General features: G+C 36.7%; 1 protein-coding gene across 8 annotated transcripts in view; it reads right to left on the bottom strand.

Moving 5' to 3' along the window:
* The window catches only part of ADD3 (adducin 3), a 174,405-nt gene that overhangs the window by 100,823 nt on the left and 61,001 nt on the right, over positions 1-12,581 (bottom strand). For 2 of the 8 annotated variants that reach the window (XM_053583606.1, XM_053583603.1), the window contains exon 2: positions 4,317-4,409. The exons of the other annotated variants lie outside the window; for them this stretch is intronic. The gene's annotated coding sequence lies outside the window, so the exon portion shown is untranslated. The remainder of the gene's footprint in view (positions 1-4,316; positions 4,410-12,581) is intronic. 8 annotated transcript variants of the gene reach the window in all.

The raw sequence follows: 12,581 nt of genomic DNA, 5'->3' as shown, positions 1-12,581 counted from the left end.
AAAATCAGTGAGACACTGCCCAGACCCTAAAATACTAACACGTTAGTAGGTTGAATGGGGGTGGGGAGGAAGGGGAGCAGAGCTTCTCAAACACTGGTAACACGCTGTGTTACTGTGTTCTAATAGATGTATTACAGACTCCGAGAAAGAAGCAAAGGAGAAAAATCCCAAAAAGCTTGGTCTAAAAGGAATTACTAGGAGGAAGATATGCAAAGACGGTATATTGATATTTAGTGATGAACTTACATTTTAACACATGAATTTATTTTAAAAGATTGTAACTAACACAAAAGGGAAATCAAAATAATCACTGGCTAACAGCTTACAGTGATTTGCATAATCTAAGTTACAGGAAACCTACAATCTGTTAGCAAACCGCACAGTTGTGTGTCATGTGCTTTTGCTTTCCTTCTAACCTTTTAACTTGCAAGCTAAGAAAAGAAACTCAAAAGCCATTTATATCCTTTCTTAGAACAATGCTTGTTCTTAACACTGTACTAACCAATCACTTAGAAATAACTAAGACTGATTATCTTGAAAGGCACTCAAATGCAATCTGCTACCACATCATCAGGGAAAGAGGCATAAGAATGTTCTAGGTTAATACTAGGTCAGTAAACAAAGACATGGTCACGGTGGCACAAGTTATACTATACTCTGTATTTAATGGCATCAAGTATAAGTATGATGCATTTAATTAGATGTGGTGGGAAGAGAAAGAAGTACAACTAATCACAAGTATTGTTTTGTAAGGCACCTAAGTTCTAAAGTTCATTGACCCAGAAAGATTAATATATGTGAAAAAGATTACTGTTATGGATTGGAAAAATGGTTAAAGTGAAAAAATAAACTTTTTTTTTTTTTTTTTGAGATGGGGTCTAGATATACGTATTACCCAGACTGGTCTCCAACTTCTGGCTTCAAGTGGTCCTCCTGCCTTAGGACATACACAAGTAAAGGCAAAAAGATGACACATTAAATTGCAAACAACAGATCAGCTATTTTGATCAAGTTTCCATTGATGACGAAAGTATATAAGCTTAATGTTTAAGGTTTGTTTCTACATGGAAGTACACAGAGATAATAAATCTGCATTTAGCCATATTATGCTGGCATACAGCCAACGTTTTAGGAGCATATATTTTACATAAAGCAAGGGCCATCTGTACTTTATATCCATAAATTCACACCACTAATAATACCTAAGCACTGGTAAAGGAAAACGGTTCTTGCTTTCAAAATGTTCCTACTGAAGTTTAATCCTGGAGTAGGAATTCCCCAATGAAACTGGCATAGGTACAGTCTCACCTCAGTATCTACAGAGGATTGGTTCTAGGACCTCTGGTGAATACCAAAATCTACAATGCTTAAGCCTTGATATAACATACTGAAATATTTGCAAATAACCTATGCACATTTTCCTGTATACCTTAAATCACCTCTAGGTTACTTACAATATCTAATACAATATAAATAGTAATTATACTGTGTTTATTATATTGCTATTTTTTTGTTTTTCTGGATATTTTTTACTTGAGGTTGGTTGAATCTGAGAATGTGAAACCCTTAGATATGGATGGTAACTTTCTCAAAATATTTAGAGAATAGGAAGGGGAAAAGCTCATGAGAATTGTTTCTGAACCTCCAATAAGGGAGATGACAAGAGAGTAGTACAAAAACTGGGTGGAGAGGGGAAAGGAGGAGCTAAGAATGCAGAGGAAGAGCCAATGTAGGGAGCCAAGAGTGATGTAAGATAAGGCGATCAAGTAACTGTGGCGGCAAAGGAGGCCAGGCCACACCCACAGAGAGCTGTGTGGCTCATTTCAGGGGGGTGGAACGCTGAGCAAGTGAACAATTTTGGTTTTGTTTAACTGAAGGTTTGCACAATCCTATAATGGGAAGAGTAAAAGAGGGGTTTTTTCCAATATAGAAAAAGTTAGAATGCATTAATAATAAATAGCTATCATTTTTTAAAATATTACAGAAGAATAACTAAATCAGGATTTATGGCAATGCAAGTCAAAGCAAAAATAATTTGACATTGTTATTATTTTAGAAAGGCTATATATATACCTTATATATAAAAATGAAAAACTGAGAACTTTGAAAGGAAAAAATATAAACTCTATGTAAACCCAGAACATTATTTATTGACTGTCCTGACAAAGCTTTTTTATCCTGTGGACTATGCCATCCTTCAAACAAGACCCTCATAAAGTATACTAACAAGAATTTGGGGTTATGTGGATCAGAGTAAGGCTCTTTGCTCCAACTTTTAATTTGGCAGCTTACAGAAATAATTCTCAATGGCTGGGTTTTTAAAACTTTCTCTAAGATACAGTAGAGAGAGAAAGGAGGAATGGAGGGGTGGGGAAAGGAAGAGCGGAGGGGAGGGGAAAGGAAGAGCAGAGAGAGGGAAGGAGGGAGGTGGGTGGGGCCTTGGTGTGTGCTACACCTTTGGGGGGCAACACATGATTGCAAGAGGGACTTTGTCTAACAAATGCAATCAGTGTAACCTGGTTTCTCGTACCCTCAATGAATCCCCAACAATAAGAAAAAACAAAAAAACAAAAAACTTACTCCAAGATAAGCAGCACTGTGACTCCCATGGGCTGTTTCCAAGTTATTAATCTGAAACAGCTCTCAACCCCTTTAAAGTGATTCCTACTGGTCCAATATAATAAATGATACACTGCTGAGGAAAAGGGGGGTGGGGGGGGATAAGAGACAGAAGGTCCACACTAAGATCTTTCCAAGTTGTTTTTAAGTTTTTTTAAAAAATTGCAAGTGGGAAGCAATAAGATAATATACACTTCTATATTTTTCAATTATTGCCTAGAAACTGTGTAAAGACCTTCTGCCAGGATCAAATTACTTTCTTCAATTGCAAGTTTAAAAGTTGTTACCTTTACACTACACTCACTTTTTTCAAATGAAAGTTAAAAAAAAAAAAAAGGTAAGATCAAGCTTTTTATAGATGATTTACTACATTAATCAAATCTAGTCACTCTTTTAAGCATTACTACCTTCCTACAGGAATTGGAAAAAGATATTATTCATTCAACAAACGTTTTCTTTTGCTGTGACACAAAAGTTAAGATGTACCTGATAGACCAGAAAGCAATCAGTGCACCTAAACTGGTATTTATAATACAGTCAGAACAGAGCAACCGGACACGTAGCTTTAACATTTTTGCTTATCCGTTTAAAAACAAAAATTTGTGTGGGCGGCGTCTGTGGCTCAAAGGGGTAAGGCGCCGGCCTCATGCGGGAGGTGGCAGGTTCAAACCCAACCCTGGCCAAAAACCGCAAAGCGAAACAAAACAAAACAAAAAATGAAAATTTGTAATAGGACTCAAAAGACGAATGTAAACATGCAAACCTCTCTCACCATAAAGTCATTATATAGATCATACGTTGCAGTAATATCCCAAAATTTTATGAATTTAATTACATCTCAAAGCAATATAAACTAAACTTACAAAAGAATTTCTGAATTATAATCACAGTCAGTAACTAGAAACTAGTTTTTTTCAATTCACAAGTTGTAGATTAGGGAGAAAGAGTTCTTTCGGTAAGATTATAGAGATCCCCAAACCAAAAAAAAAATAAAGAAAGAAAAAGAAAAATTAAAAGAAAAAAAAATCTAACCACTAACAGAGGAAATTAAAACCCCCAAATCATAAAAGCCTTGTCTTTTATGAAAACATTTCTACTGCAACTCTGTAACAACAGGACTATCCTCACAAGAATTCGAGATTTGATTTTACACACCAGGGTCGTCCAGAAAACCTCAAGCCAAGAGAGGAACCTGAAGTGGTCTTGGTTGGTAGCAACCTTAGACATCTAGCAAAAAGGAAACAAATTCTATCTGGAAAAAGGTGCACTCAAAATAGATTGCCAAGGATTCCCACAGATAAAAGCCTGCCAAACTTCAAAATTCATAATTACAAAGCACATGAATAAACAAACCACCTTATAAGTCAGCAGAAACAATTGAGCAATTTGACAGTCCCCCTCCCCCACTGCAGACAATGGGATAGATAATTAAACATAGAATACAAAGTATATTTACAATGTTCAAAATCCTTAAAGACAGAATTGGAAGCATGAGAAAGGTACTATAAAGACCAGTGGATTTTGAAAACTGTGTTGAAAAAACTTTATGAATAGATTAAACAGTACATTGGAACTCACATGAAAAGAGAATAAACTAGAATATAGATTTGAAAAAGCTAGCCAGAAAAGAGCACAGAGGGTCAAACAAATGGAATATGCAAAAGAGAGGCTAAGAGACAGTGTAAAGGTCAACATACCAGAGTTCCTGAAGAGGAAATAGATTGGGGAAGATGTCACACTCAGGGAGATCATGGCAAGAAACTTTCCAGAGTTGTCCAGAGACAGATTGCCTACAAAGGACAATTAGAATAGTAGCAGACTTCAAGATAAAAATTTTAAAAAGCAGTAAGACAAATCTGAAAAGATAACTTGCAGCTCAGAATTATATATCCAACAAAACTATCTTTCAAGAGTAAGAGTAAATAAAACACTGTGTAAATAAAAAAATAAAGAATCTTATAAACTCACTAAAGGAACTTTCAAAGGATGAATTCCAAGAAGAAAAAGCTGATGAAAGAAAAAAGAGTGAAGAAATTTAAATGAATAAATAAGAAAAAGAAACCGATAAAATGTAATTTTTAAAACACTCTATAAAACAACAGCAATAACAAATATAGGGGGTTAAAAACAAGGCAAAGGCAAACTAAAATCCTACTTAATAATGTCATATAAGAATGAAAAATAAGTGTGTTTTCAGATTCTTGTATTGTTCAGAAGGGAAGTTAGCTATTAACTTTAGACTTTAAGAATAGATATTAACATTTAATGGTACCTAATAAAAGATTACCCACAATATATTTTTAAAAACCACTAAAATCATAGTAAAAAGACAAATAACCTAATTTTTTTCTTTTTTTTTCCTAATTTTTTTCTATTAGTAAAAGATCTAAACAGGCGCTCAGCAAAAGAATATCCACATGACAGACATATGAAGAAGTACACATCACTGTTTGTCAGCAGAGAAAACAAACTTAAACCACAAGGAGATACCTCTATGTACCCACTAGTATGACTACAATAAAAAAACTGTTAGTGCCAAGTATTGCAAGAATGTGGAGAATATGGAACTCTTAAACACTAATTTGATATGTCAATCAGTAGAGATATTTTGGAAATTGGCATTATTTACAGAAGTTGTAGACACATCCTCTATAATCTTGCCACTCCTCTCTCAAAAACATACCCCAGTGAGCTGCACATAAATGAACACCAAAAGCTATACACAAGAATGCTAGTGGCAGAATTAATAGCCCCAAACTGAAAATAATCTGAATGACCATCAGCAAAATGGATAAATTATCTTTTGTTCATAAAATAGAATACGGTACATACAATAATAAGAATGAACTATTATCACATGCAACAACATGGATGTATCTCAGAAAAAATGTTGGGCAAAAGAAGTCACATACAAAAAGAATAGATAATTGAATGATTCCATCTCTACACAGTTTTGAAACAGGCAACACTACCTTATTGAACTGTATGTCAGGATCATGGCTACCTTGTGAGGAAGGAGGAAGGGCCTGAGGAGGCACATCAAGGTGTTTCTGATGTTCTATTTCTTAATCTAAGTGGCTTTTTAACTACTCAGCATGAAGACATAATGAATTAAGAGTCTCATAATTTACATCTCAAATTAGCATACTACATACTTCAGTTCTCCACATCAAGAATACCATGAATTGATTGAAATGTACAGTGTAGCTTAAGTTATCACATTTAGTTACTGTGGCCAATAGCAGTGTTAAAGATATTCCAGACTGAATTCAACAGTCTTTCCCATCTTCAGAGCCTGATACCAATTTTTAGTAATTAGAATATATTTTCTACAAATGCATAAAACATTTAAATCTTAAATTAGGCCTCATAGTCATTTTAAAAAATTGAAACAGGCTCAGCGCCTGTAGCTCAAGTGGCTAAGGTGCCAGTCCAGCTACATACACTGGAGCTGGCAGGTTCGAATCCAGCCTGGTCTGCCAAATTTCAAAATTCAATGACAACTACACCCCGCCCCCTCTTCCCCCACAAAAAATAGCCAGGCATTGTGGCAGGCGCCTGTAATCCCAGCTACTTGGGAGGCTGAGGCAAGAGAATCACTTAAGCCCAAGAGCTGGAGGCTGCTGTGAACTGTAATGCCACAGCACTCTAATCAGGGCAACAGCTTGAGACTCTGTCTCAAAAAAAAATAAAAATAAAAATAAAAAATTAAGACACTGTCACATTAAATTATGTAAAATCAAAATAAAACCCAGTTTGGAACTCATAGCAAATAATCAGAAATTATTTTTTTCCCTTTATCACATTCTCTCTGCTGGATTCTGAAATTTCTGTTCAATACAAATACATTTCAGTATTATACTATCTTGCCCTGTCATAAGAGAATTTTCTGAATTCTCAGTGTAACAGAAACTTTACATTCATATTATCTTATTTTTGCCTAACACTAATGTTCAACCAGCTGTTAACAATGTTCCCTTTATCACATTCTCTCTGCTGAGATTCTGAAATTTCTTTCAAAACAAACACATTTCAGTATTATACTATCTTGCCCTGTCATAAGAGAATTTTCTGAATTCTCAGTGTAACAGAAACTTTACATTCATATTCTCTTACTTTTGCCTAACACTATTGTTCAACCAGCTGTTAACAATGTAATATGGGGGCTCGGCGCCTGTAGCACAGTGTTTACAGTGCCAGCCACATGCACTGAGGCTGGTGGGTTTGAGCCCCCAGCCCAGGCCAGCTAAATAATGACAACTGCAACAAGAAAATAGCCAAGCGTTGTGGAGGGTGCCTGTAGTCCCAGCTACTTGGGAGGCTGAGGCAAGAGAATTGTAGTCAGACTTTGTCTCAAAAAAAAAAAAAAAAAACCAGCAATGTGATATGGGAACACATCTGGTAGAATGATACTTTCTGATTCAGTATTAAACAGCAAAAACTGGAAGGAAGATTCCTAGAAAAAAAGATTTTGTCTCATTCACTACCTTACTAAAATTGGTTACCATTTCGAACATTTTTGTGAGTATACTTCAATTTTTTGACAGGGTCTCTGTCACCCAGGCTGAGTGCAGAGGTCAATCATAGGTTACCATATCCTTGAATTCCTGGCTCAAGTGATCCTCCTACCTCAGCCTCCTGAGTAGCTGGGACTAAAGGCATGTACCACCATGCCTGGCTAATTTTCTATTCTTTTGTAGAGAGGAGGTCTCCCTGTGTTGTCCAGGCTGGTCAAACTCCTGACATCAAGCAACTCTCCTACCTCAGCCTCCCAAAGTGCTAGGATTACAGGTGTGAGGCACCTTGCCCAACCCACACTTTCAAATACAGTGGAACCTCTGTTAGTTGACCATCCACGGGACTGTAACAATCTGGTCAATGCACAGAGATGGTCAATATAAGGGACTAGGCTTATTGCTCGTACATGTGATGCATGACAGGTCTACAAAAAGTAGGTCAACTTAAGGAGGTGGTCAATTATGGATGATCTAGGAGTAAGCAGAATTGGGTTCTAGCTCTGATTCTACTTCACAAGTCAGAACTGGTTAGAATCTAGCTGATTCTAACTTACAAAATTATTTTGGCCAAGTTATTTGATCTTTGTGAGCCTCACTTTGTTCAAATAAAAATAAAAGGATTGAATTAGATGCCCTCAAAGATTTAATTCTAATATTCTGTAAGTCTAGTGAAGAATATATCAGACTAGAAATTTACATGGATGATTATATTACCAGATAAAGATAGTACAGCACAACACAAAAGCAAATAGTTAACCCCTAATTGGCCAGTCCATTTGTTTAGGTAGGTCCCTGTGCAAATGAATATTCCTTATTCTTCTACAAGCACCAAAATTTCATCTGTGTATTTCAGCATTATATGCGCTATAGAAAGAGTTTACCCTGTGTTAAGTATCTATTTGCTTTATTTCTTACAAAAGTACTTCTTCAAGATACTATCATTGTTTATTCCCAAAGGAAAGTTGACTCCAGCAAGTCTTCTCTCAAACTTTCAGGGTTAACTAGCAGGAAGAAAAACACAAGCATACATAATAAAAAATAAAAAATAAACAACAACAACAACAAGACCTAAAAAGAATACACCAAACTACACAATCCTTTTCTAGGCTGCACTATACCAATAAAAGTGAGCATGGTTAAGTCAATCCCTAAGCCCCTGCCCACTACATAAACTGTCAGGAAGCCATCAGCAATACCTGAGTCTACTGTGGCTACAGTGTGCGGCTCCGCTGGATGAGTCTACCACCTGAAACACCGTGCCTTCATCCTTCAAAATCAAACAGCTTGGCAGGCTCGCCTCCTTTTCATCTTTCATATTATACACTGGGACTTTGGGAGTAACAGGCACTAATATGAGAGACAATTGCCATTTTGTCATAGCATGGAGCTCAGCCTCAGTGAACATCAAATACAGTTGATGGCCTTAAAGGCCATCTAGCCCAATTCTCTTTTCACTTGTGAGAATTCAGAGGTACTCAAGGTGACTAAGGTCACACAGAATGTCTATCTCCTAACCTGAGTCGAGTATTCTTTCAACTTTCACGAAGTTGCTTCTCATTTGAAAGAATGCTCAAATTGGAATCTTCCCTCCTGTGGAACATGTTGTCATTCCTCTGTGTCATCAATGAAACATTCTACCTCAACTGAGATACTAAAACATTTCTAAGCTCTCTAAATGTCAAGAAACGAAATTTGTGCCGATATGAGCAATCTACTAGTGTATTGTTGGGCTTAAAACAGACATCAAAGTATAAAACACTAAGGAAATAATACTTAGGATTATTTGTTCCAGTTGCAATCAAAAACTTTTAAGATAATGAGATGAAAGAAATATCTGAAGTTGTCCTAAAGCTTTGAGAATACTGCAACGGTTAGAATGAGGAACAAGCACTTGATTCTTCATAAAAGAACTGTATGTTTGTAAATGAAATAAGAGAAATGCTTTAATTGTAGCACTAGTCCAAAAAACCAAGTGCTTTAATTGTAGCACTAGTCCAAAAAACCTTCTTTTAAAAATTTATTGAGGGAGTTTCTTCTTGGCATTCAGTTTTGTGTAGCATTATACTCCATATTTAATCCACTCTCTGCCTACAGCCTAGTATTTAGCTATTTTTCACATTCTCATCTGGGCATGTATCCAACCTCTTGCTCCATGAAACACTGGAATAAGCCTTAATATATTAGAAAATTAGAAAAACTAAATGAACAGAAGGAAAGCAAATACATTTTCACACAAACTACAGGATGCAGCTGTGATCTGTCAAGCTTATGGGACTATCTCCTTAGCTAACAGCAAAGTTACAGGACTATCTTTTCAGCTGAACAGGAAGTAGCAAGCTAAAAAATATAAATGTTCCCAAGCCAACTCTATCCCCCTTCACTTCACATTTCCAGCACACATTCACCCTTTGACCAAGCCTGTGTAATATACCTAATTCAAGTAGCCATGATGAAGTGTTAGCAAGTCTACAGATGACAAGTACTTTGGGAGTTCACAGAGTAACCTTTAATCATAATGTCCCCAAATAAAAATACCATGTAGGACAATGTGTTGGTTGCCCTCTTTTGAATAAACAGGTTGTAACAAGAATGGCAAAGTCAGCTTTGCCCCTAAGAAATCCATATTTGTTATGTATGATCTTTAGCATCCCATTTCTGAAAGTTGTTTCTGTAGTACTAAAATATAACTAAAAAATAAAATTTCCTTCTCTCCCCCCTTCATAGGATACTATGTGAACTAAATGTCAGGGTACACCTAACCCAGGCCCAAGGCAATGTAAGTGAAAAGGGATCTAACATGTGATTTATATGTGACTTATTATTTTTTTTTTTAAGCTCTCTTCTATAATGGTTTGGGTTTATTTAAGGATAGCAACAAGAGAGTTGCAGGGGATGAAATATATATACGAGCCTGAAAGCAGGGAAAAACAATATTTCAATTCTCAAATCCAGATTTGGGGCCAGTAATTGGCAGAGGCTATTTGAGGAAAACGGAGTGGAGGTCTTAAGTCAGCAGCAAGATGAAATTGCCAATTTGCCTTTTCTCCGAAATGGCTCTTCCCTTGGTAACACGTCTTTAGGTAAAGCTGTTCAGAGTGTGTTAAGGAACCATCCCTTCTGAGGGCAAAAGCTTCTCCATTTTCTATGAACTAAAGTCATACTGGCTCAGAATGCAGAAAGCAAAGCCAAAGGGAATGATTTCCATGATACAATTTCTGAAGTCCAGTGTTCATCTGCGTGTGAGAAAGAAGCTGAAAGGACAGGTCACCTGGCCCTGGTAGACAGGCTAGCATGGCAGACTGGCATCGACACAACATGGGGCTCACATGTCGGTGACTGGGCCCGGACCTCAGGGTTGCTCGGTTGCCGCCTGCCGCCACCGCTGCCCCACGCCCCTATAAGTGACTTATTATACATTACTTGTAAGTTATAATTTAAAAGGAGAAGACTTAGTCAAGGAAAGGAGCAGCATAGCATTCTAGGCACTGGGAGAGGTTTTGGAACTGATGATAATTTAACAGTACAATGGCAGATCCTTTCTACAGCTCTATTTCAGAATGAATTTGTGATACTGAAAACAATCATTTGGACAGATACTCAGATGCTGATTAGAGGGGCCCAGATGCATCAGGCAGGAGATCACGTTCCAAAGGGCAGTCCTACACACATAAATAAGAAAGGCTCAAAATAAAGTTAATGGTGACACACCCAAATGGGTGTGTTCAGAAAAGAGAGGAAGTGGTGAGCATTTTTAAACCAAGAAAACGTTACAGAATTACTTTCAAAATAATGCCCTTACAATGTCTTTTCATCTCCCTGCTCACCTTTTGAATCAGAGGAGAGCACAGTAGAGGTTTCACAAGGTGCTGTCACCATGGGTGTGATACACAGAGACAGAGCGGATGCTTGCACAGGAAGGCACCATCTTGATGATTAGATGATACGCATTAGGAAAAAAATATCTCCAAAATGCAAAAAGCAATGAAGGGACACATGGGACACGGAAAGAAGGAACTCTTTCTGAGTTCCTGCCCTCCCCCAAAGCAGGCTCCACAATTTATGAACAGCTGGGAAATTTCCTTTTCGCAGGAAAAGATGACTTCTTAGTTCACATGAAGTAGAAATGACAAAAACTGACTGCATCACACAGAAAAAAAAGTGTTTCCTGAAGAAAGGAGACAGAGCGCTGCCTTTATTTGCAAAAAAAAAAACAAAGAAAAAAGAAAAAAAACACACCCAAAGAAAGGGAAAATAACATACATATAGCAAGCAAAAAAGATAAAAATTTTAAAGAGATGAAGGAGAAAATAATTAAATTCAAGAAATGTTTCGTGGCAGGATTTAGCCTCAGTGGGATAATCATTTTTTCCCAGGGGGTCATCTCAAGTACTGAGATGCGTAAGGAGAATGATAACATATTTCTACTTTATATGTATGCAGGGATTTTATCTATAATTTTGGAAAATGAATATCTAACTTAGGCTTTTCATATTTAGTTACTAACTTATCACTAGCTCTTACAATTCAGATTATGTCAAAGATTAATACTTGAATGGTTTACTCTTTTAGTTATTCTGATTCTTAACAAGTATATCCCTTCATTCAACAAAAAGTATTCTGTGAGTGCCCACTATTTGGATCATTTTACATGCCGGGGACAATCTCTCTGCTTAGTTATGTTTTACTGACCAGAGTAGGGTTTTCAAACTTTACTGCAAGTCATAATCACATGAGGAGCTTAAACAAATTTTTTTACAATCCCTTTACAATCCCTTACCATTTAAATCAGAATCTTGGAGGTGAGGCCCAGACATCAGAAGTTTTTGGCTCCCCAGTTGACACCAAAGAATAATGTCTTATTATTTATTATTATTAATTAGTTCCCAATTTTAGGTCTTTAAAGAAAAAGAGAATAAATATAAAATAGATTCCCCTACAGTCTCTCAATCCTACCAACCAAAAGTAAGGTCCACTGAGGGCACAGGACAATTTTCTTAGTGGGAAGGTGAGATCTGTTATCTGCAGCAGCACCTCCCTCACTTGCTACCCTAGTCAAAGTATTACCCCTGGGGGCTATCAAGCTTGCCATTTCTGCTTGAGCATCTAGGGTGCTCCAAGTGAGAAATTAATAGCCATCCTGGGATATGCTGACACAGATGAAGAATACAGAGCTGCCTCTTTAACATAATAAAAAGAGCATAAGAATGTTTATTAAATTCTATTTAGTTTATTACTTTTTTAGCCTTAAGATCAAAAAGTCATACCAATATCCAAATCAGCAAGAGAGGGTTAGGCATCATTATTCAAAATACACAGTACGGGGTGGGGTGGGGATCAAATAATCCCAAATCAAGAGGTTTTGGTTGTTATGGAAAGAGTATACCCTTAGGAAATGGGTATTATTAATAGTGTTGTAGAATTAAAAGAGACAAAAGCCAAACCATA

Source organism: Nycticebus coucang, chromosome 3, assembly GCF_027406575.1.
Source record: "Nycticebus coucang isolate mNycCou1 chromosome 3, mNycCou1.pri, whole genome shotgun sequence".
NCBI lineage: Eukaryota > Metazoa > Chordata > Mammalia > Primates > Lorisidae > Nycticebus > Nycticebus coucang.
Note: the sequence above shows the minus strand (reverse complement) of the source record. Positions and strands in the feature narration are given on the sequence as shown.